General features: G+C 38.0%; 1 protein-coding gene across 1 annotated transcript in view; it reads left to right on the forward strand.

Moving 5' to 3' along the window:
• Positions 1–21,101, forward strand: part of bcr (BCR activator of RhoGEF and GTPase) — a 74,839-nt gene that overhangs the window by 20,925 nt on the left and 32,813 nt on the right. The window lies entirely within an intron of this gene.

Genomic DNA, 21,101 nt, shown 5'->3' on the forward strand with positions numbered 1-21,101 from the left:
GTGTGTGTGTGTGAGCCTGTCCGTCAAAACGGTCCTGGACTCTGTATACACCAGATATCCTGACAGTAGATTGGTGTTATCAGTCTCTGCTTATTGTCACAGAGGGAGGTCTCTTTTTAGGGATGAAGAAACGTAGCTTCTGTTGGCGAAAAAAAGAATAGTAGGAGCAAGACATTCTAAACACGACTTGGTAGTCACGATAAAGGGCAAGAAAATAAAGGAAGATATTTGAATATTTGATCTTTCAGTGCAGTAGAGTAATCTCAAATTGAAAAACAGAGAAAAATGCAGCCTTGAATTTGAATACAATTATTGAGCGGCATAATATTCTTTCACAAGATTAGTCCTACGAATTTGTATAAAACCCATGTAACTGAAGCAATTTCACATTTTTACGTTGATCAAAGTGTCTGGTAACTTAACACGACTTCCTTTTTCACAGCAAATCTAATTCTAAGGAGCTATTTTCATTCTTGATGCGAGAGCTGAAACACTGTAAACATTTAAAAGCATCTCGTTTCCAGACTCGTATCTTTTGCTGCTGCTGAAGTTGTGGCTATTTTGCTTGTCTGGGTGTGGGAGTCATATTTACTCAGAGAGCGTACATCAAATGACTCATCGCATCTGTCTGTCTGGTGGTTCATCTTTTCTATGTTTCTGCTCATGAGGTATAATTAACTGATAAATACACCTACTTTTTAAACCAGAATAAAAACCTATTTCATTCCCTCGCCGATTTAATGAGACATAAAGTTTACTGGTGGTTCTTATGAAAAGCTAACATGACAATAAATGTTAAGCCTCCCAACGACTGTAACAATGTCATTTTTCATGTTTGCATACTCCCGGGCTGGCTATAATTTTACAGTGTTTTTATCTGGGGAGGCTCTGCTGCTCTGCTCGCCACCCACAGAGCCTCATCTGTGTTCTCCCGTGTGTTCGTGCTGACTGTGTTTGTTCCAGCAGTGTGACGTGAACTCCCTCTAGAACAACGAAACCGACTTCGGTTCATCTCTCCGAGCTGCGCGCTCACATGAGCAGAAACCACCGCATGCTCCACCTCAACAAACATACGCGGTCGCGCGCACACGCACGCGCACACATGCTGAGACAAGTTGCACACAGACGCACATCTACTCCTGTCATGAATCCCCTTCTCATTTCTTTCCTGTCTTCTCTCCATCATCCATACGCTCTGCCTGGCAGATTAGTGGAGCACAAAGCAGCCACAGGGGAATGGAAGCATTTGTGGCTCTTTAGCACAGAGCTTTGAAACCTCTGGGAGAGAGCAACTTTCATTTGAATTTTGTTCTTCGAAAGGTCGCACTATTATAATTCAATTTTCAATTTATCATAATTGTCCCATGCTCTGTATATAATTGGCTAGGGTTATTGTACAGTCTAATTACTAAAACTTGCATGTTGTGTTCTTTTTATTTATTTATTTTTTATTCAGACAAGGAGTGGTTTTCTTGTTTTTATATAGAAACAACAGCAAGTAGCTAATAATGTCAAATAAATGTAAGCAGCAGTTTTTCTGACTGTCTCTCAACAGTAGCCGTCTTGCTTTTTAAGCACTCTGGCTTTTGCTTCACGATTTGCCATATCTAGTTTACCCTGATGAGCTTTCATGTCCCAGTGGCAGAAACACATCCCCCACAGCATGATGCCTCCACCACCGTATGTCACCACAGGCACGGAGTTTTAAGGATGATTTGTAGCCTTTGTCTTCTGCCACATGTACTGCTTTGCATGTCAGCCAAAAGGTGAAATTCTACTCTAATTTTTCCAAAAAATGGCTCATTCTTACCTCTCCATCAAGGTCAGATGTGTAGATTTTATAACTAGCTGTTTTGAGAGTCATGTTTTGGCAGGCCACCATGCTCCTTACATATTTAGATGATGCATTAATCCTTTTTTTTTTTAATCAACTTCACATCTCAGAACTACTGTTTGTCTATAACTGGGACAGGCAGCCAATTACAGTTCAAAGAGACAGTATTGCTCTCTCCTCTACCATATACAAATTATTAAAGTCACAAAACCAGTTTGACCTTTAAAAAAGAGATATTTGTCAGGTTTTATTACTGTACTGTGTATGTAAAATGGTTGGTGGGTCTTTTTTAGCTCTTAAAAAATCAATAGACAAATGTGTTTGAGGAGAACAAGGTCAATATTTCTGAGCAGAAAATAAGAATTCACCTTTAAGATATGAAGCTCATAGCTGATATATCTTCCTTCCACCTTTAGAGTTCTTCTATTGTGGAAACTCAAATCAGATATTGCACTAAAAAAGATGGAGGAACTACTAAAACCAACCTTTATCTTTTAAGAACACGACAAAATGTCTCTGGAGCCACAGACTGCTGGTCTATCACTTTAACTCCCAGTGCAGTACGTTGGGGTTTCTGACCGCACCAGGACGAAATGTGGAAAAGTTCAAGACCACGTGAATGCTTTTGCAAAGCGACGTATGTGAAATACATTTCTGTTTGTCTTTCTAAGAAGACAAACAGTTTGTTTTCAAAGTAGATACAGCCGCATGTGTTTGCAAGTTGAAACATTGTCTGTGTTGTACAGCCACAAGGCGTCTCAAAATTCATTTGGTTTCGTCAGAAAGGTCAAAATTACAAAGTTGAGCTAAAGTGCAAACAGTGAAGTCTTTCTGTTGTGAAACATTTGCTGGTGTGGTTTGTAGAATCAAGGATGCTTCGGGCGAAATGCATCAGGGAGGAATCTCAGACAAAACTCATTAATGTAGGCAAAATAGACAAAAAAAACCCCGTTCTGTCCTCTTCCTCCGCTGCTGCCGCTCTGTGTGTTTGTGGAACTTGTTTGTTTACTTCATGCTGCCAGCCTGCAGCAATGCGTGGCCGTTTGCTTCTGTTTCTTGCTGAAGTTTATCGTGGGAGCTTGCTACACATTAAACACTTTGAAATGCAGCATCGTGGAGACCGTAGAATAATGCTTTGTTGAATATATATGCTGATTACTTCCTGTGTTTAGCTAAGTCTTGTTTCCATTTTGAAATAAGACACAAACAGAAATCATAAAAAAATGAAACAATGTTGTTCTGTTTGTACAATGTAGCAGAGAAAAGCAAATTCTCCTAATAAAGCGAGTACACCTCAGTCCAATGTGACGTCTTGCAGGATCTAAAAAGCTCTGTTATACTGCTGTTTTTCATTTGAGCACATTTTTTGTTTGAAGGTAATCTTGTCAGCCTGGAGGACAAAGAGCCTGCCGTTCTTCACAGACTGTTTGTATGTTGTTCTTCTGGCTAGAGGGGATGTGTTGCTCCCCCTCTGACTTTAAAATACCTGAAAGTTGCTCTGGCGGATTGAGGTGGGGCAACATATTGGCTCAGGTCATCGCCTCCCTCTTTTTTTTTTTTTTTTAGGAAATCTTTAGTTTTGAGATTTGGTCGTTTGTTTCTTCTGCATGGTTTCATTTTAAAATACCTGTGGCCATAAAGCGGAACACATCTTTTTACAAAGACTAAGTTTCTGGAGTTGTGATAACCTTTAGTGAAAATACCAGTTTGACCTCCTAACACTATGAACACATTTTTGTTTTAAATGGTTTGCATAACAGGTTTTTTTCTTTTTTTTTCTTTTTTCAACCTCCAAACCGTTACTAAGTAATACAGGAGCGTAAGGCTATATATGACACACTCAGCGAGGCGAAACAGGCTCTATCCATTTTAGAAACAATATCATCAGAATAGTTTTGCTGTTCATCCATCATAGTTGTCTATTTTCCCATTTTAAGGCCTCATTTTCTTGGTTCACATGAATTTTAATGTTGCAGCTGTCTTGATGTTGGAGTGTCAGTAAGGATGAAACTGTTACTGGGCTGCAGCTGCACATAAATACATCTATATGGCGTTCATGTGTCCTTGCGGTTCATTCTGCTTTTTATGATGTCATGGTAGCCCATTTGTGTGTGTGTGTGTGTGTGTGTGTGTGTGTGTGTGTGTGTGTGTGTGTGTGTGTGTGTGTGTGTGTGTGTGTGTGTAGCTGTGCATGCGACTCCCCTGCCTTGCCCTTGGTGTGTAATAAGTATGTGGGACTGCAGCACATCTGTCTGGTGGTCAAGAAACCGTGCAATGCTGCTGTGCACCATTTTCACCCACTGCAGCCCCACCCCCCACCTGCTGGGGCCTGACCATTCACTATGTACGTACATGCTTCAGCAAACACACCAAAGGACGAGGTTTCCACAGGACACCCACACGCTGTCAGGAAGGCTGCCTTTGTGTCAGTATATGAACCTGCTGCGCTTTCCAGTCGCTGCAGTACACTTGCTTTCCAAGTGGCTGCAAGGAGTTAAGAATGTGTTCATTGAAACTAAAGGGACAATAAACTTAATACACTATTATCAGTTTGTTAGCATCATCAAGCTGCAATCGGTGATTATTTCAGTAATCAATTTATTCTATTTTGATTTTTCTGACTATTAATCAAATTTAAAAAATGACATTCTCCAGATTTTTTTATATAACCACTTAAGCTTTTCTTTTAATATTAGGAATACATTCAGATATATAAATAAATTAATTTAATTTTTTTTTTAAATAAAAAAATAAATATTTTATTGACTAAATGCAATAACATGCCATTCCTTTCATTGAACTCTTGATCATTGGTAGCAAAAGATTTATGTGCAGCTGATAAATAGCAATAATACCAACATGTGAACAGCTCAGCCCTTTCTGCTTGACTTATTCATCAATACAGTGTAGTGCTAATCTATTGATATATTTTTTGGATCGACCAATTAATAATTTTAATCACAAAAGGTATAGGTTTTGAATCAGGTCAAGCGAAAGCTATGCCATTAGAGGCATTCTGGGTAGAACATATTTACAGACCGAAGTTTTTTTTTTTTTCTTTCTTTCTTAAAAGCAAAATGCACATATTGTTGTACATTTTTGGCTTAAAAAAGATAATTGCCTTTATTGTGGCTGTATATTCCATTTAATTTACCAGTTACTAATTTAGTTGAAAATTTTTCCAATAATTGATTCATCAGCGTTAATGTGATTAATAGTTTCAGCCCTAAGCTGGACATGCCTGATGATTGAGTTGCTTTAACGTCTTAGGTTCTATTTTATTTTACTCATTTTGTCATTCCAGACTAACTTGATATTACAGTAGCTCTTCAAAATGTGCACCTTTGGAAGTTTTGTCAACAGTTTTGTTATATCGATAGATTGTTACTGAACTCCATGTCAATAATAAAATGATTTATTACATCATCCATCTTTTGACTAAACTTAGAAATCCCCTTTTTAATCACAGATAAGCAAACTTCTTCATTAGACATTAGCATGAACTGACATTTTTACATGATTTCAGAGAATTTTGCCATAGTTAAAATAAAATATTCACTTTCTTTATATTTTCTGTGCATGAGTCATGGCTTTGAAACAGGTCATGTCTCTCTCATAATGTACCAAAGGTAAATGACACCTGTGGGCGTACAGCAGTGCATACACACGAGGCTGTTCAACCTGCAGGGCCACAATCTCCCCCCAGTTGTAGTGTCCGGTTACATAAGCAGGCTAATGTTACCCAGGCAGCCCATGTAACTGGCACCTCACTATCAGTCACTGCTCCAGAGAAGGAGAACAGGTCACAGAAAGCTTATGGTCAGAGGGAAAGACGGTTAGGAAACAGAGAGGTGTTTGGAAAGCTAAACAAATGGCATCTCCCGGTTATTTGATTGGGACAGTTTTAATGCTTCAATGCTGTTTTTGGCAGCTGTTTGCCATGTTTTCTGAGCCCAATTCCCTCATCCAGAAGAGAGGTCCCTGTAGGACTTGTCCTCCAATCAAAGTCTTACATGCTGCACATTTTCCTGCTTCTTTCCCAAATACTTTCTTTGAACCTAAACTGAATATATCACTCCTCCCTCTAGGCGCCAGTGAAGAAAATCTCATTCTTCTCCATAATCTCTCTGTAAGAAGCTCACGCAGGATTCTATCTCCTCATCTGTCTTACTTACCCTGTTTCTTCCATTACTTATTTTTGACTGACTTTTCCTTTCTGTATTAGCATTTTTGTGCAAGAGCAGAACATGAAATAGTTGATTTGTGCACAGTTTGTTCTGGACACTGGTTTTGCCCCTATCAAACTAAGCTGAAACATTTCCAACCCTTGTTTAACCCAGTTACTAAGCAATAACCACCTGCTTCATTCAAAGAGAAATTATCCCATATGCAATTCAGACTCTAAAATATTCATCGGGCCATTTTGAACGTGTTTGTTCTCATTTGTGACTGGAAAAAATTAAGTTTTCAGTTTCTGGGGACAGAGGGTTTGCATCTGTTAGAAATACAAGTGAAAAGTTGAATGTAATGAATCAGGGGATGGGAGGGGGGGAGTTTTTGGTTAAGCTAGTGTCTAAAGACCAAAAGAAGAGACACGGCACCTGCACCTTACTTAAAGAATTGGCTTCATTAGGTAGGAAGGTTTCTGTTTGAAAGCTGCAGATGAAGATGGATTGTGATAAGTCCAAACAAATATTCTAATCATTGTAAGAATTTCTTCACGAGAGGAAAGCGTAAGGTTTCCGAGCCGGAATCCTGATCTAAATCTGTCAGAAAGTGTGTGGTGCCACCTGTCCTCACAGTCTGATAGAAAGTCGAGTGGAGAAATATTGAAGTGAAGATGTGGCATGCTGACAAACTCATGCAGAGAAGCTGAATTTGAATTAAAATCTGCTTCAGCAAAGTTGCCAAACTAAGGATCTGCACTCTAACACATTTTAACAGGCATGTGTGGAATTTGGAGAGCCACTCTGGATGTTTATTCCTTGTTATCTGAAAGCAATGAAAGGGGTGTGGTAGGCTGATGCTCTGGTAAATCTCCACCCTTCTGGAGACTGACTTACAGGTTTGAAACTTGACTCAATCACCCACCAATGACCAGTGGTGGAGAAAGTACTCAAAATATGTACTTAAGTAAAAGTACAAATACACAGGCAAAAATGTACTCAAGTAAAAGTATCACATTAACATTTGTACTTAAGTAAAAGTAAAAAAGTACTGGTTTTTAAAAATACGTAAGTATTAAAAGTAAAAGTACTTGCTGAATATATTACCTAGTCGCCAATACAATGTCATTAAGTGAGCCGATCGTATTTAATTTTAATACATTAGAAATGTGCCATTTTAATGAACAATGCCACAGATAAAGCATGTTGTTATTGTGTTTACTCTCTGTAACWTRGTTTAGACTTAGATATGTGATTCTATGCATCATAATTTCAGGGATGGAAACATCTTGTCTCTTGTCCTAACATAGGATGAACTTCATCTTTTTTGCCACTAGTGGCTTTTCTTTAGAAAGAAAACCAACAGAAAGGTGGGGGAGGACATGCAACAAAGGAGCCATATAGCAAAGTTGTAGTCGACCACCGAACTCGAGACCGACCCAAGACCAAGACCAGCACCCCACGCTACATGACAATAAAATTAAATGTACCTATCAAAATTGGTTCTCAAATTGATCTTAAAGATCCACATTCCCATAAAACACAGATATATTTAATACTTAGAGCTGAAATAAATTTAACTAGTATCAATTCAAACTCTTCTTCATTTTGCTTTGTTCTCATCTCTGTGCTGCAATCCGTGGTGGTCTCCTGCCATCCCTAAAAAGATAATGCCCTGGGCGGTTGCCCATATTGCCCATGTCAGAAACCACAACTGTCTGCACCATTAAACAGCATTTAACGGTAAACAACGCTCAACTATGAACACTATCCAAGGTGCAACAAGCAAGTAGTAACAAAGCAGAAGGAACACTGTGGCTGTTTTCATCCTCCCTCCTGCTGCAAGTCTGCCACCATAACAGGAGACAAAAACAAAGAGCAATGAGCATGCTGTGTTCTTACGTTGTTGTTTTATTTAAATAAATTATACATTTTTTAATTAAATAAAATATTAGCTACTGCAGAGAATCACAAGAACAAAGAACGGCTCTCAGTGAGGCTTCAGTCCTTTAGGACTTAGTAAAGATCCGTCCAGAAGAATCGGATCGTTCCTGAATGTTATATCACTATACAGCAGACTTTGGTCACAGCGTTGTCCCATATGTGCGACATGTCAGTCAACATCTCCGCACAATAATTCAGCGCATGAGTGACAACTTTTTTTCGTCGCAGATGCAACATATGCGTCTCTGTACAGCTAGTTTTGCTAACATCACGTCCACAGATCTTACCTTTCTTTAAGCTTTCCTTCGAAGTGACGCTAAAAGTTGTACGAAGTCCCCACCATCTGTGAAAGCGAAGCGTTACTGATTTTACATGTCGCCATATCTTACGATTTATGCAGCGCTATTATATTACTGACAATTAGACAGACATCTTCTCCCGCTCGGAGGAAACAACTGGCATGTCTGGAGCTCCGCGTGCGAGTAAAGGTGGAGCCAATGAGTGACAACAGACACTAAGTCACATTATTGCTCGGATTTTACGGCGCCACCTTAAATCCCTGAACTTCACATTTTAATGGAAAAAAAAAGCACAATGCGACTTGGATGTAACGAGTAACGCGGCAGTTTTGTAGAAATGTAGTGAAGTAGAAAGTACAGATACTTACTGTAAAATGTAGTGAAGTAAAAGTAGAAAGTATCCATTATTAAATCTACTTAAGTAAAGTACAGATGCACAAAAAATGTACTTAAGTACAGTAACAAAGTACTTGTACTTCGTTACTTCCCGCCACTGCCAATGACTCACCCTTTTCAGACTGGTTTCAGTTATGTGTTGTTGTTTTTTTCTTAGGTTGCCTTTATCACTCGGATCAAAACTTCTTGTTTAAGATTTGCCTGAAAGGTCGATCAGTCCAAGTTTTGTGTGAGTTGCTTTTATTTGGGGTTTGAAAAATATGTTTCATAGTTGTTCCAGTTTTCAAAAAAGGTCATAGACCAATATTTGTTATCAGAAAGACACATTTGAGGTATATTCTCATTTATGTTATTTATAGCAGAGCTTCTGTTTCAATCCATGCGCTCATGGATGCAGTGTTTTTGAAAGAAGCAATACTTCCCTGTTTTGAAAACACTCTCCGCTTGCACAGATGAGTAGGTGTTAACTAATGATATGACATTGAGTTGCTATGAAAAGAATATGCCTGCTTTCATCACCAGATGGTAGCAGAAAAAAAAAGAGCACACATTAGCATAGGTGTATGTAGTGTTTCTGCTGCGATTCCCCGCCTGGTCTTGCTTTCAATCACGGTTTAGGCTGTAAATGTATTTATTAAAGATCAGTTGGTATATCCGTTATTGCTTGGCTTGGCTCCATGCCATTGTTCATCCCATCATCTAAAGTATCTGTTGGTATCCATCCAAAATGTTTGAGTTGTTTTTGAAGTTGAAGAAAGTGGTAATAATCGCCTTGGCTGCTTGACCTAACTGTGGTGAGCTGAGCCCGTAACCTTCAGAGACGGCAGCTGTCAGACTACCAAAGGAGCCGGGATAATTGAAATGACTGTCTGTGTAAACTCTGCCTTTCATCTCCCTAATTATTCACTGTCCTCATTTGGCAAAAATATGCCTGTGCATTCACATTAATGTCGAAAGTCTGAGAGGTCGCTGTACGTTTCCTGATTAGTGTGTGTTTGTGTGCTATTCAATGTCTTCATTGCTCGACAGGGGTACAAAATGTATGTCAATTGAATGTGCAGATTTTAGAATGATCATGGGGACCTACGCATGCTGGATCAGGTAATTGATGCTGGGGTTCTTGAAACTGTGGAAACAGATTGGCACAGTTCCAGTGTAAAGAGGGGGACTGAAGAGAGCAAGTAATTAGAGCTGAACTGATACCAGCACATAAAAACGTTGTGTAGCAATCAAGTCGGGTGTGACGCGCGCTGAATGGATGTTGACAGCTAACTGTATACAGCTCATATCCCCCTGTTGTGTATTGTAAAGACATCTTTACAAAAGCGCAATCTTGATCTAAGACAGCATTTCCAAATATATTCTCCTTAGGCAGCTATCAGGAAATGCAACGCTGTAAAGGGATGATGTCTTTTTTTACATTTAGAAATCATAACACATTTCCATTAAGGGGGAAACGTTTGATGCCTGCAGTTCTTGATATGATGTTTTATGTTCTTGTGTGGCCTTTTTGTGGAGTTGTGGGAGCAATGAGAAGGTTCCCTAGTGCTCCATGTTCTCCATTCATGGATAAAAGCTCTCACTGTGGTTTTCTAGGTTAATGAATGTCATTGATTTTTTGTCATGCTTGTTCTTCCATTTTTCTTTTTTTTTGGTCAAGGCATGATAAATTGTTACACAAGGTGAGGTCTCGTGGCCTACTACATGCTGTCAGACAGGTTCTGTTTAAATTAGTTTCTAATTCTACAGGTCTGGCAATAATCAGACATGTAGTTAGTCAACATTTATCCATTATTTATTTACATACTGGGCAATTATTTTTTCGTATTGAACCTGGTTGATTTGGACAGCTATTTACCTGAATGAATGAAATCTTTTAAAAAGTTGTTGTGATTACTCAGGCAATCTATGTCTGATGTTTATTGATGAAGAAGCAAACAATTTTTTTTTACAAGACTAATAGAAAGGAAAACAATGGGGAAATATGTTTCCAGTATCATCAATAAAGGTCTCTTGAGCATCCCTACAGGTAACCTAACCACTAACAAAATTCTCTTCCTGTTAGCCACGGTATCCCTAGCAACAGTTCCCCTGGAGACAGGCTTTGCCGCATTTCTATGGTTCATTTAGCAAAGTCCTAATGCGTGTCCCCCTGAACAGCTACAGCTTCAGCACAAAGCAGCAGTTTACTGCCGTAAGCAGCGTTGAGGCTGTGGTTTGTGTTTGACCAGAGATTAGGCAGACCGGAGCTTTTATGCTCGTTCTGCTGTTCAACGATGATAAGCGCTGCTGCGGGCCATTGTGTCTGAGCCAGCAGCCGAGGGACACGAGAGTGTAAAGTTAAACTGACAGAAAGCATGTTTGTTTTTGTGGTGTGTTTTTTTTTTTTTTGTATTATTCATTAGGGGTGTGAGCCCCTAGAAAGCAAGGATGACATATACATAACATAGATGTATTGCAGTGAACAAGACTCTGATCTTTTTGTTTGTGTGGAAAGACGACCAATAACTGCAGATGAAGAGGAGTTTAACAATCAGTGACTTTTACTGCATTATTAGATTGATCTTCTTTAATGAATCTATGTAAACAAAAGACTCCTACTGCAAACCAAGACATGCAGATACAATATAACATTTCAGATTGGATGGTTGAGTCACGGCATGAGATTTACAATAATATACGGTAATAATAATTGCTCATTAAATTATAATGATCAAATTATTATATTTACTAAAAGTGTTTACAAATCTAAATCTGAAAAGTGTGGCATGCATTTCACCTATCCAAAGTAAAGTTTTGAATGTTGTCCAACAAATGTATCTTGATCCCATGTGAGCAGATGTCATGATGTTAAGGATTTGTGTAGACAGCTAGTCTCAAACTCAGGAGTCCTTCACACAGTTGGTGTAAATTGTATTATGTTCTGTTTTTTCAGCCTTCTTTTCAGTTCAGATTCCACTCAGTTTTTTTTTTTTAAAGTTAAGTTTCTCTTGGCAAATCTCAGTTTCTTTTCCTCCCTTGGTGAGAAAAAGAACACAGAAGACATGTTCTGTGTGCTTCCTGTTTTCTCTATAGCTCCCATTTCTCTGTTTCCTCGTTTCCTTTCTGATGTATTTTAAGTCATCCTTGAGTTGAGTAATATTCAACTTAAAAATGTGTTTAGTTTTTTGGTTTTTGTGATTTTCTTTTCTTTTTATCCATTCAGTGCCATTAGATTTCCCAGTATTTTCATCTACTGGTCGTGGCGTGGTTTTCATATTGAGATGATAGATTAAACAGTGATGTGTGAAATCTTTAACGCTTGTGATATTACTTTTTCTCCCCCAAACCCATTTAAGAACTTCTTCATAATACCACTCCTTTACCTGTTGTTGGGTTACTTAGTTGTCACGATTATGTTTGTGTATATTGAGATCAAATTACATGCAAGTGGACTGTTAATTAGTTTTCTTTTGAAAGAAACAAAACACTGGCTGCACTGGATTTTCTTTAGGGGTATCAGAATGGCCCTGAACACATATGCAAGCCACACTTTTCAGGTTCTTATTAAGCTTTGAAAAGCCTTCATAATTTTATTTTTATTTGCCAACTGTCCCACTTTCATCTTTAACATCAACACATAAAACCTTTAAAGTTTTTAGCTGTAACATGACATGGGAATTTTAAAGAGATCAAGAGGAAGTAAGGTTTTTGCAAGCGACTGCATTAAGCTTAAAGCAACAGAAACTTATCAAAAGGGACTCCCCATGAGGACATAGATGTGTGTGCAAAAGTATGTGAAAGCATGAACTTATGAAAAGTAGTTTCTACCCTCAAGGGAAATGGCACAACTCTCTTGGTTTTGAATTTGCTTCAGTTTCTCCAAATGTTTTTCAGATGCAGCAGCAAAAATGATTAAAAATGTCATAACTTGATGTCAGTGTAGTGAGCTACAGTTAGAAATACTTCAGGGGCTCTGTGTGGCTCAATGGTACAGAGACTGTAGATGTACCTATTCTGTGTTTGAGTCCCAGCACAAGACCTTCTTTTTGTCAAGCTACTCACAGAAAAAAGTCTTTTGTGCCATAAAATCTAAAAAAAAACAAACAAAAAAAACATCCGTGCACAACTCTGCTCATACTGTAGTGGGAAGAACCTGAAAGCTTTGATTTTTCACCTAGTTAACTATCTGTAAAAAACTAAATAAAAAAAATCAACAATACTACTATGAAGTTATGAGTGTGGCAGAAGTGCAGTTGTTTGCCATTTGCTTTGTTCCTAGGAGACAATCTGAACAGCACTGCCAGCAGCAGGGTAATATCATCTGCATTACAGGACTCTGGGGGTTGTAGCTGGGGTGATGTGATCGGAGATAACACCATGCCTGGAGCACATATTCTCTGATTGTTGACCATTATACTGTACAGAATAAATGATCACGCTGAAATTGTGCCTCGTGTCTGGGGAATGATTTCAGCCATCCTGCTTTTTTTTTTTTTGCCAGTGAGTGTATTGCCTACTGATTCGTGTTTTGGTCGAGCCACTTGCCTCCACATACAAAACAAAAATCGACTTACATTATGCTGATGTAGTAGTTTTCTCACTCTGTGATTATTGGAAATATTTCTGGTTTAGCTTTACCTTTAGAGAATCCGCCAGTTTTTAAAGTGGACTGGAATGACTTGCCTTTGCAGGTTAGAGAGACCCCTTCACTGTTCACTTTTAAAGCTCGTCTTAAAACCCATCTATTTTATTTGGCTTTCAACTCCAGAAGGATCTAGTTTTAAATTGTATGTTTGTTTGTTTTTAAACTGTAAGAGTTTTTATTTTTTTTATTTATTTATTTTTGTTATGTTGTGTTTTAATGTACAACACTTTGTATCAGCTATGGTTGTTTTAAAGTGCTTTATAAATAAAGTTGGTATGGTATGGTATTTCTTTCACCTTTAATGTCTTATAAACGGCATAATGACATCCTAATTAAAACCTCAGCAGGTTCACAACATGAAACAATGGCAAATTATGAACTCCTGTTGAAGCATTACAGTGGGAAACAAGAAATGTAATACTCAGTGTGCAGCTTATTGTTTATTAGATGTTTGTCTAAGTGATTTTAATGAACTATGAAAAAAATCTAACTTGATTTTTTTCATAGTTCATCAAAGCTTCCAGGTTCTTCCCCCTACAGTATGAGCAGAGTTGTGCACGGATGTTTTTTTTTTTTTTTAGATTTTCTGGCATAATTTCTTATTTACAACTCTATTAAACTAAAACCAGATGTCAGAGTACATAACCTCCATCAAACTGAAAGACTCGGATATAAAGTTTAATTTCTAAGTTAGTATTAAGTGAGCATTAGATTAACACCTCCAAAATGCAGTAATTTTTTTAGATTTACATTGCATTTGTTACCTTATAGAGCAAATATTTCAAAGAACTTTTTCACTTGTCTTGTAAGTGAGAGTAAAGTTTATTTGACCACTTTCAGCCAGCTGATCGGGAGTGTTCAGCAACAGTTTGGGGAAGGAGAATATTGGGTTTCTCTGCTTCAGACATGAGGAAAAATTCCAGTCACTGGCATTTTTTTCTCTCTTAACTTATACTATCGTAATAGTTTTTTGTATTTTTAGACCCCCGCTTATTCATTGTTTACTATTCATGGATTAACCTATTTGAACATTTTTCTGTGGAATGTCACTCCCAAGTTATTTGCAGAAAATCCACGTTTACATGTTGTTGTTTTTTATACATCTTATCTAAAATATTCTGATGACACACAATTGACTTGTGTTTGTAATGCAGCCAATTGAGGAGCTACATTTATTTTCGTTGGTGCTGATTGGCAGAGGTAAAGACTGAAGATGTTAGTTTCTGTGGTTGTCCTAAGATGCTTTGTGTGTATTAAAATTACTAGTTCCAAGCATTGTTACTGGCACTGCCACCTCTTTCTCCAAGCAAGGGAATACTGATCCCACTGATTCCTTCACAACTCTTTAACCTTTAACCTTTGCTCACTTTGAAGTATTGAATGCCTCTTTACAGCATTAATATGATCAAACGCCTGCCATTGTGTGATAACATTCCCCAAACCAGATTGATTTCCATAGCTAGTGAAGCTAACGAGCAGTTCTGTCTTCAGACTTTCTAGCTAGCAAATAAAATAAAAAGTTAATATTATAATCATCTGTTGAGAGGAATTGATACTTTGTTTTCATTGTCTATGACAACACAGTGAGAACAAACGCGTCTTAAATTTAGCTTAAAATGCTACCGCAACCCTCAAACCTAAATCTTACTTCCGTCATAGGCTTGTATATTTGAACTTTGGATTACAGTTTTTATTTCGCACTTTATTGTTTATAGTGCTATTCAGTTGTAAAGAATCATCCCTCAAGTCTTGATGTAAACAGGAATTCAACATGATTTTTCTTAGTTTTCTTACTACTTTGAGTTTTTACTTCCAGCTAGCTGTCATTTTCAGAGGAAAGTTTGTTTTATGTTGCATGACTTGTTTTCAGTAGCTTACAATTTGTATTGAAACCATAAGTTTACATACACTGAATAAAAGTACACTGTTTATCTCGCAGTCCGAAGTTAAATCAAACCAAACCAGTCTTGTTCTAGGTCGGAATTACCAAAACAATTTGTGTTTGCTAAATGACGTGATAATGAGAGAACAAATATGTTGGAGGTTTATTTATTAATGTCTTCAAAATCAAAAGTTTACAAACATTTCAAGAGTTTTGTATTGTTTTGTTTTTTTATACTCAGGACTTGTTACAAAGAAACAAGTTGATGTAATGTATTTTGTATTTTTTGTTCCAATACCAAAGATGGTGTTTTGGTGGTCAGAAGCAGCATCTTTGCTCGATCAGGGTGAATCCTATCAGGGTGGCTTATAAGGACTCTTCTTATATTTTTTATACTATTTTATATCCAAAGAAACATGGCTATTGAAAGATAAAGAAGAGTTAAGTTTTCTCTCGGATGAATGCATGCATTCAAAACCCACACATTAGCAATGATAAGGAACTGACTGTTATCCAGAAAACCATGGAGATTTAAGTGGCAGCTTCAGCGTAGATAAAATTAATGAGGTTGCTCTCCTCCCACACAGAAACACGCGCGATCATCACGGTGCTCGTAGGACATTACTTGGCGTGTCAGAGGAGTGAGGTCTGCCCTCGAGATTTACTGCTGTGGTCAGATTGTGAACTGGCTCCTGCTCTGTCAAAAGAAAACAGAGAGACCAAGAGAAATGAAGAAGTAAAAGGATGAAAAGTTGGGAGAGAAGCAAACTGTTCTTTATAATGAATAGACCGTGCTCTCAGAATGTCTACCCCTATAAAAATTGCCTTAGTCAATTTCTAAAGCATTTACGTTTTTCATAATATTTTATTATCTTTGCTTGTAAAAAAACAGATTTCTAATGAGCAGCATCCATATTTGTGAGTGAAGCTGATGATTAAGCACGCTGTAATATTAATCAGAATGTCTGTGTGACTTTTCATCAATTCAAACACTTATTTCCCAGATATTGCTTCAGGGGCTGGAATAATGAGTCTCTTTCCTAATGACTTTAGCAGCTGATGGGGAAGACAGGGCAGCCGATTATAGAATCAAAGGTTTGTCTCTTAGGATAAGAACAGTAGGTGTGCCTACTCAACATCTGCCCGAGTTGAGAAAAAAGAAAGGTTTCTTGTATTAGTCGTCTGTGTTTAAAGAAAATGTGGGAGGAAAACGCAGAATGGAGGGATATTGGCACAACTGTGCGATTGGTTGTGTTATCCTTTTTTTCACATGTTTTTTGTTTATTGCTGTCTTTAAAGAACATTGCAGCAACAAAGCTTTCTCTGCACAGAGTATGCATGTTCTGTGGGTTCTCTTCAGGTTCTGTTGTTGGACGATGGGAGGAGTTTAGAGTAATCGGTTACTTTAAATTGTGAGTGTATGCATGGTTGTCTGTCCAGCATGTCTCTGTGCTGCCCTGCGATGGACTGGCAACTTGTTCACCACATAACCCGCCCCTGGAGATGGGGCACCAGCTTCCGCGCGACCCTGCAAGGATACCTGGGTTTAGATGATGGATAGATGACTTTCTTTTCCAGGCTGGCTGGAAAAGAAAGCCAGCCTGGAGGCTTTCTTTATATTATTTTTATTCTTGTCGTAGAGTAGCAAATCCTCTTTTAGTCTCTGTTTAGACAAGACATGTGACTGGAGTAGATTAGCTTTTTTCTTATTCCTAGTTTCCATTCTTCACTCTCTTGATCAAATAATACCGCAGCTAGGGATTAGCTGGAACTCTCACAGCTGGATGACACTGAGACAAATTATTACTATTTCACATCAGTGTATAGCATGATTGAATCGGTTTTTACCTAAAACAGAAAAACAACACATATATTCATTGTTAATCGCACCATGTAATTATTATTTTGATTTTCATAGCGTTGCTGCTCTCCATGTATTTGGTGAAAAATATTTTCAAAGAATCACCATTTTTAAAACTTACTTTACAAATAAATCCGCCTTTTATTCCTAAAAATCAGCTGCTCTTGTTCTGGGTGATTTTTCACTAAGATTTTCCGATCTGATCCAAAAACAATACCTTGGCTTGATGTCACTTCGCATCCCCTGTATGCTAATAGAGAGACATCAGGCGGCTAGCTGCAAGTGCACATTCAGTTGGTTAAAAAAGAGAATTGTCAATGTAATTGATTTGTGATGAAAAATAACAGAGTTTTATGTCTTCATGCAGAGAACGTGTGATTTCCTGCTGAGGGAGAAACTGGTTTATATATGTTTACCAGGTTTTCCTCCAAACTCTGTCCCCACAGAGTTTGGAGGATCTGTGCAGAAAACGACACTCTTTGCATCTTTATATTTGACTATAAACCTTGAAATTTGTGTTCTTGAAGATATTTGACTTGGGAAATGATCACATCCGCGTTCTCATTTTTCTCTCTAAAGGCCACCTAATTGTCAACGTAGATGTAGCACAGTTTATGACTTTCTCTCTGCCGTTTATTGACGGCATTGCCCCATTTATCACAGAAGAAGAAGAAGAAGAAGAAGAAGAAGAAGAAGAAAAAAAAACCAGGCGATCGCTTGGTGTTAGATCTGTCCCCTCCAGCGAAGCTGAAGATGTTCTTTCATTTCTGCAGCTTTCTTCTTTCACTTTCTGTCCCAACCCCCTTTCTTTTGTGCTAAATTATCTCCAAATTGGAAATTTAAAGGCTGGGGGAACACAGGGGAACACAATCTGCTCCCTAAGCTCCATAAATGATACATTTATACAATATGTCTGCTAAGCAGTAATGAGAATTGCTGTTTATTTGGTCATCAGGGATCCACGTTATTTATCTCCAGCATCCAGACTAAACCTCCAAAGAATCCACTGTACCCTCTAAGCACAATGAATTTGAATCAGATTTTTGGGTGGGGTGTGAGAGGGAGGGGGGTCTCAAAACACATCTTGTGATTATGTTCTCCTCCCTCATCAAAGGGCTGGATTAGGAAGGAAAGCTCTGAGTAAAACCAGCCTCTTATAGGGCTGCACAGAGCTTTGAGGTAAGTGTGTAAATGTATTTGTGTGTTTGAGGAAGAGCTTATAATGGTAATGTTCGGATGACAGCCCTGTTCTGTAGGTTCAATAAAGGCGTCAGCAGGCAGAGCAGATTTATGACTGGCACTCTGAGAGGAAAGCCTGATGGGGGAGGATGGAAAGGAAACTCGCTATCGAGGATATCTTATTCCTCCTTTGAGAATCACCTCCTTTCTCGCTTTAATATCATGGCTCTCGGGTGCTGTATTGTCTCTGGGCTTTCTTCTGATGGTTACACTTTTCACCCCCCTTTTCTTTTTTTTTCTTTTTTTTTTTTACAAACACTCCAATCAGGTTGTCTCCTGGCCACGGATCTTCTTCAACTCAAACTAAGCTTTTAATTCTGTGTATATGTGAAAATGGATAATGCAAATCAATACTTGCTTGCGTTCGCACTGTAGCAGCTTGTCGATATGCTGTAAATGTGGCCGAGACGGAGGGGAAAAACGAGTTGCAGAGTAAAAGGCAGAGTGATCTGAGAAAGGCCTGACATGCGGTGATAAAATGACATGAAAAACAAGCCAAATGGATTCCCAGATTAATTTATTTTTTACTTGCACTCACCTTTTGTAGAAAGTGGCAACTAAATAAAACTGCTAATGATGTACAGATGGCAAACATGATTCCATTGTCGTGGTAAAAAAGAAGCCTGGGGTTTTTATAAATCACAAGCTAGAAAAAATAATTTGAAATTTACTAGGCTCTTCAACAAACAAACAAAGAAAAGGAATATGTGAAAAACCTTTCTCACTGTCGACTTCAGAGGGGCAACCCTTGCTAATTTGATGGTGGGAAACAGTTGCTTAGATATCTTTTCTTTTTGACATTATTCAACACCTGTCTGTATTTTTCCCCTGCTGCTGACCAGCTCCTGGTCGTTACTTTCCCATATAAAATTCACGGAAGCAGCAATGGTTAGTTTTTTTTTTTCATTTTTGCTTTGTTTATGTTTAATGAATCATGAAAGGTTAAAATTTGCTGTGTTTTAGTGCACACGAGGCCAGGTTTAAATATGTTAAGAACCTGGCAAAGACCAGATTCACTTTATTTTGTCTGAACACATAAAACTACAAACCTCAATGTACCCATGTATCTTGACTGCTACTATGATTTCCTTAGCCACAGCAACACTTTATGGTTTTGTAAAACAATTTTTGACTAATCAACACCAGAGGGTTAGATTTTAAGATTATAATTAATAATCTTTTAATATGGACAGTTGTACAAACACCAGCTCCCACATAGAGCAGCCACATGTCGCCATCAGTGTCATTAACACTCAGTTAGGCGGATGCCAGTGTTATTGTAGTTCTCCGCCTTCTGCAGGAACGTGCCTTAGCTGTTCCCCTCCCAAACGCTGTTTCCATGCACGCATTTTAGAGGAAAGTTTTATTTTTTATTGCTGGGACCTGAATTATGTTTTGTTTTCAGTAGCTCCAAGTAGGAATCAACAAGTTTCCTGTTTTTGTTTTGTTCAGTGAAATTTTTGGTGCTTATAATTTTTCACGGAACACGAGAGGAGGGGGTGGGGGGGGGGAACAAAGAGGTCAGGAGAGACAACAAATGGGTGAAAACCCAAGTAAAATATTCATAAAAAATTGTGTAAAATACAAAAAAGTGGTTCAGGGCAATCCATGGCTTGATTTCCATGGTTTGCAAATCAAGCCATGGAAGAATAATTTAATTTAATTTATTTTTTTTAATTTTCATTTAATTATTAGTCACAGCACCCATTTATACTCCTTGGTGTTTACAGCTGCAAATAGATGTTTTCTCCATTATTTCAGACTTTAGTGTTTTCTTTGGACTGTGTTACATTAAACCTACATGCGTCATTTCCAGAAATGGCATTTTCCCAAAAAATCTATGATTTAAATAGTAAAATGCTCTGAGTGTGTTCAGTGTTATTAAAAAACAGCTGCAGAGTTATTTCTAAAATAAAAAAAACTCCAGTTTTTTTTATTTTTTATTATGCCTGCTACTATTAATGCACCACGGCAGAGCTAGAAAACCCAGAAAGAAAAACATGCTAGCAGCGCACTCACTCATTTTCGACTGGGTATTTTTAAAAGCCCCACCCGGTATTTTTACACCACCAATGACTCTGCAAGCGTCACACTGGGAACTCTGGTTTGCTGAAAGGTTTGGCATTGTGGGAAGAGGCTGTTTGCCCCACACAGAGTTTCTGTGTTGGGTTGTTCCCTCTGGCAGCATGCCGTTGGTCAAAGAAGGCGCAGCGGGCATCACCCGTCAACAACAGTGAGCTTTGGAAATCATGGGTGGGCATAATGCCTCCACACTCAATGCCCTCCTTCTGTGTTGTTTACTTCAATCCTTTAATCGTAAACTGCAAAGAGATTGTTGTTGCAACATATGAATGTTGTGGAAAGGTAAACTTGCTATAAAGTTGAGCATTGTGTTTTAGTGTGACAGTTGTGAATTGGCACAGTATGCAAAAGTAACTACAGTGACTTTCAAATGTAGTTTACGGAAGAAGACTTTCAAAATGTCTAATCAGGATTTTAACTTGGTGTTCTGCAGCCAGAACCTTTTACCTTTAACACCGGTTACCATCTGAAATAAAGAACCTTCTTCAAAACTGCAGGGAAATATAAAAATATTGACAAATGTTTTATTTAAAAAATATATATATATATATATATATAATTTTTTTTTTTGTCATTTTAAATGCTGAGTACTCTTTCACAAAGCTCCACCCTTAAGGTTCACCGTAATATTAAGTGTATCTCTCGATTAGGGCTTGTATTTTGGTTTATTCAGTGGAAGCAAAGTCTGATTCAGCATATAAAAAAGACCATATATTTAGAAACTTTATGGTATTTGAAGCATGGTATTTGAAAAACTTTTAGGTGCTTCAA

Source organism: Poecilia reticulata, linkage group LG12 (assembly GCF_000633615.1).
Source record: "Poecilia reticulata strain Guanapo linkage group LG12, Guppy_female_1.0+MT, whole genome shotgun sequence".
Lineage (NCBI taxonomy): Eukaryota > Metazoa > Chordata > Actinopteri > Cyprinodontiformes > Poeciliidae > Poecilia > Poecilia reticulata.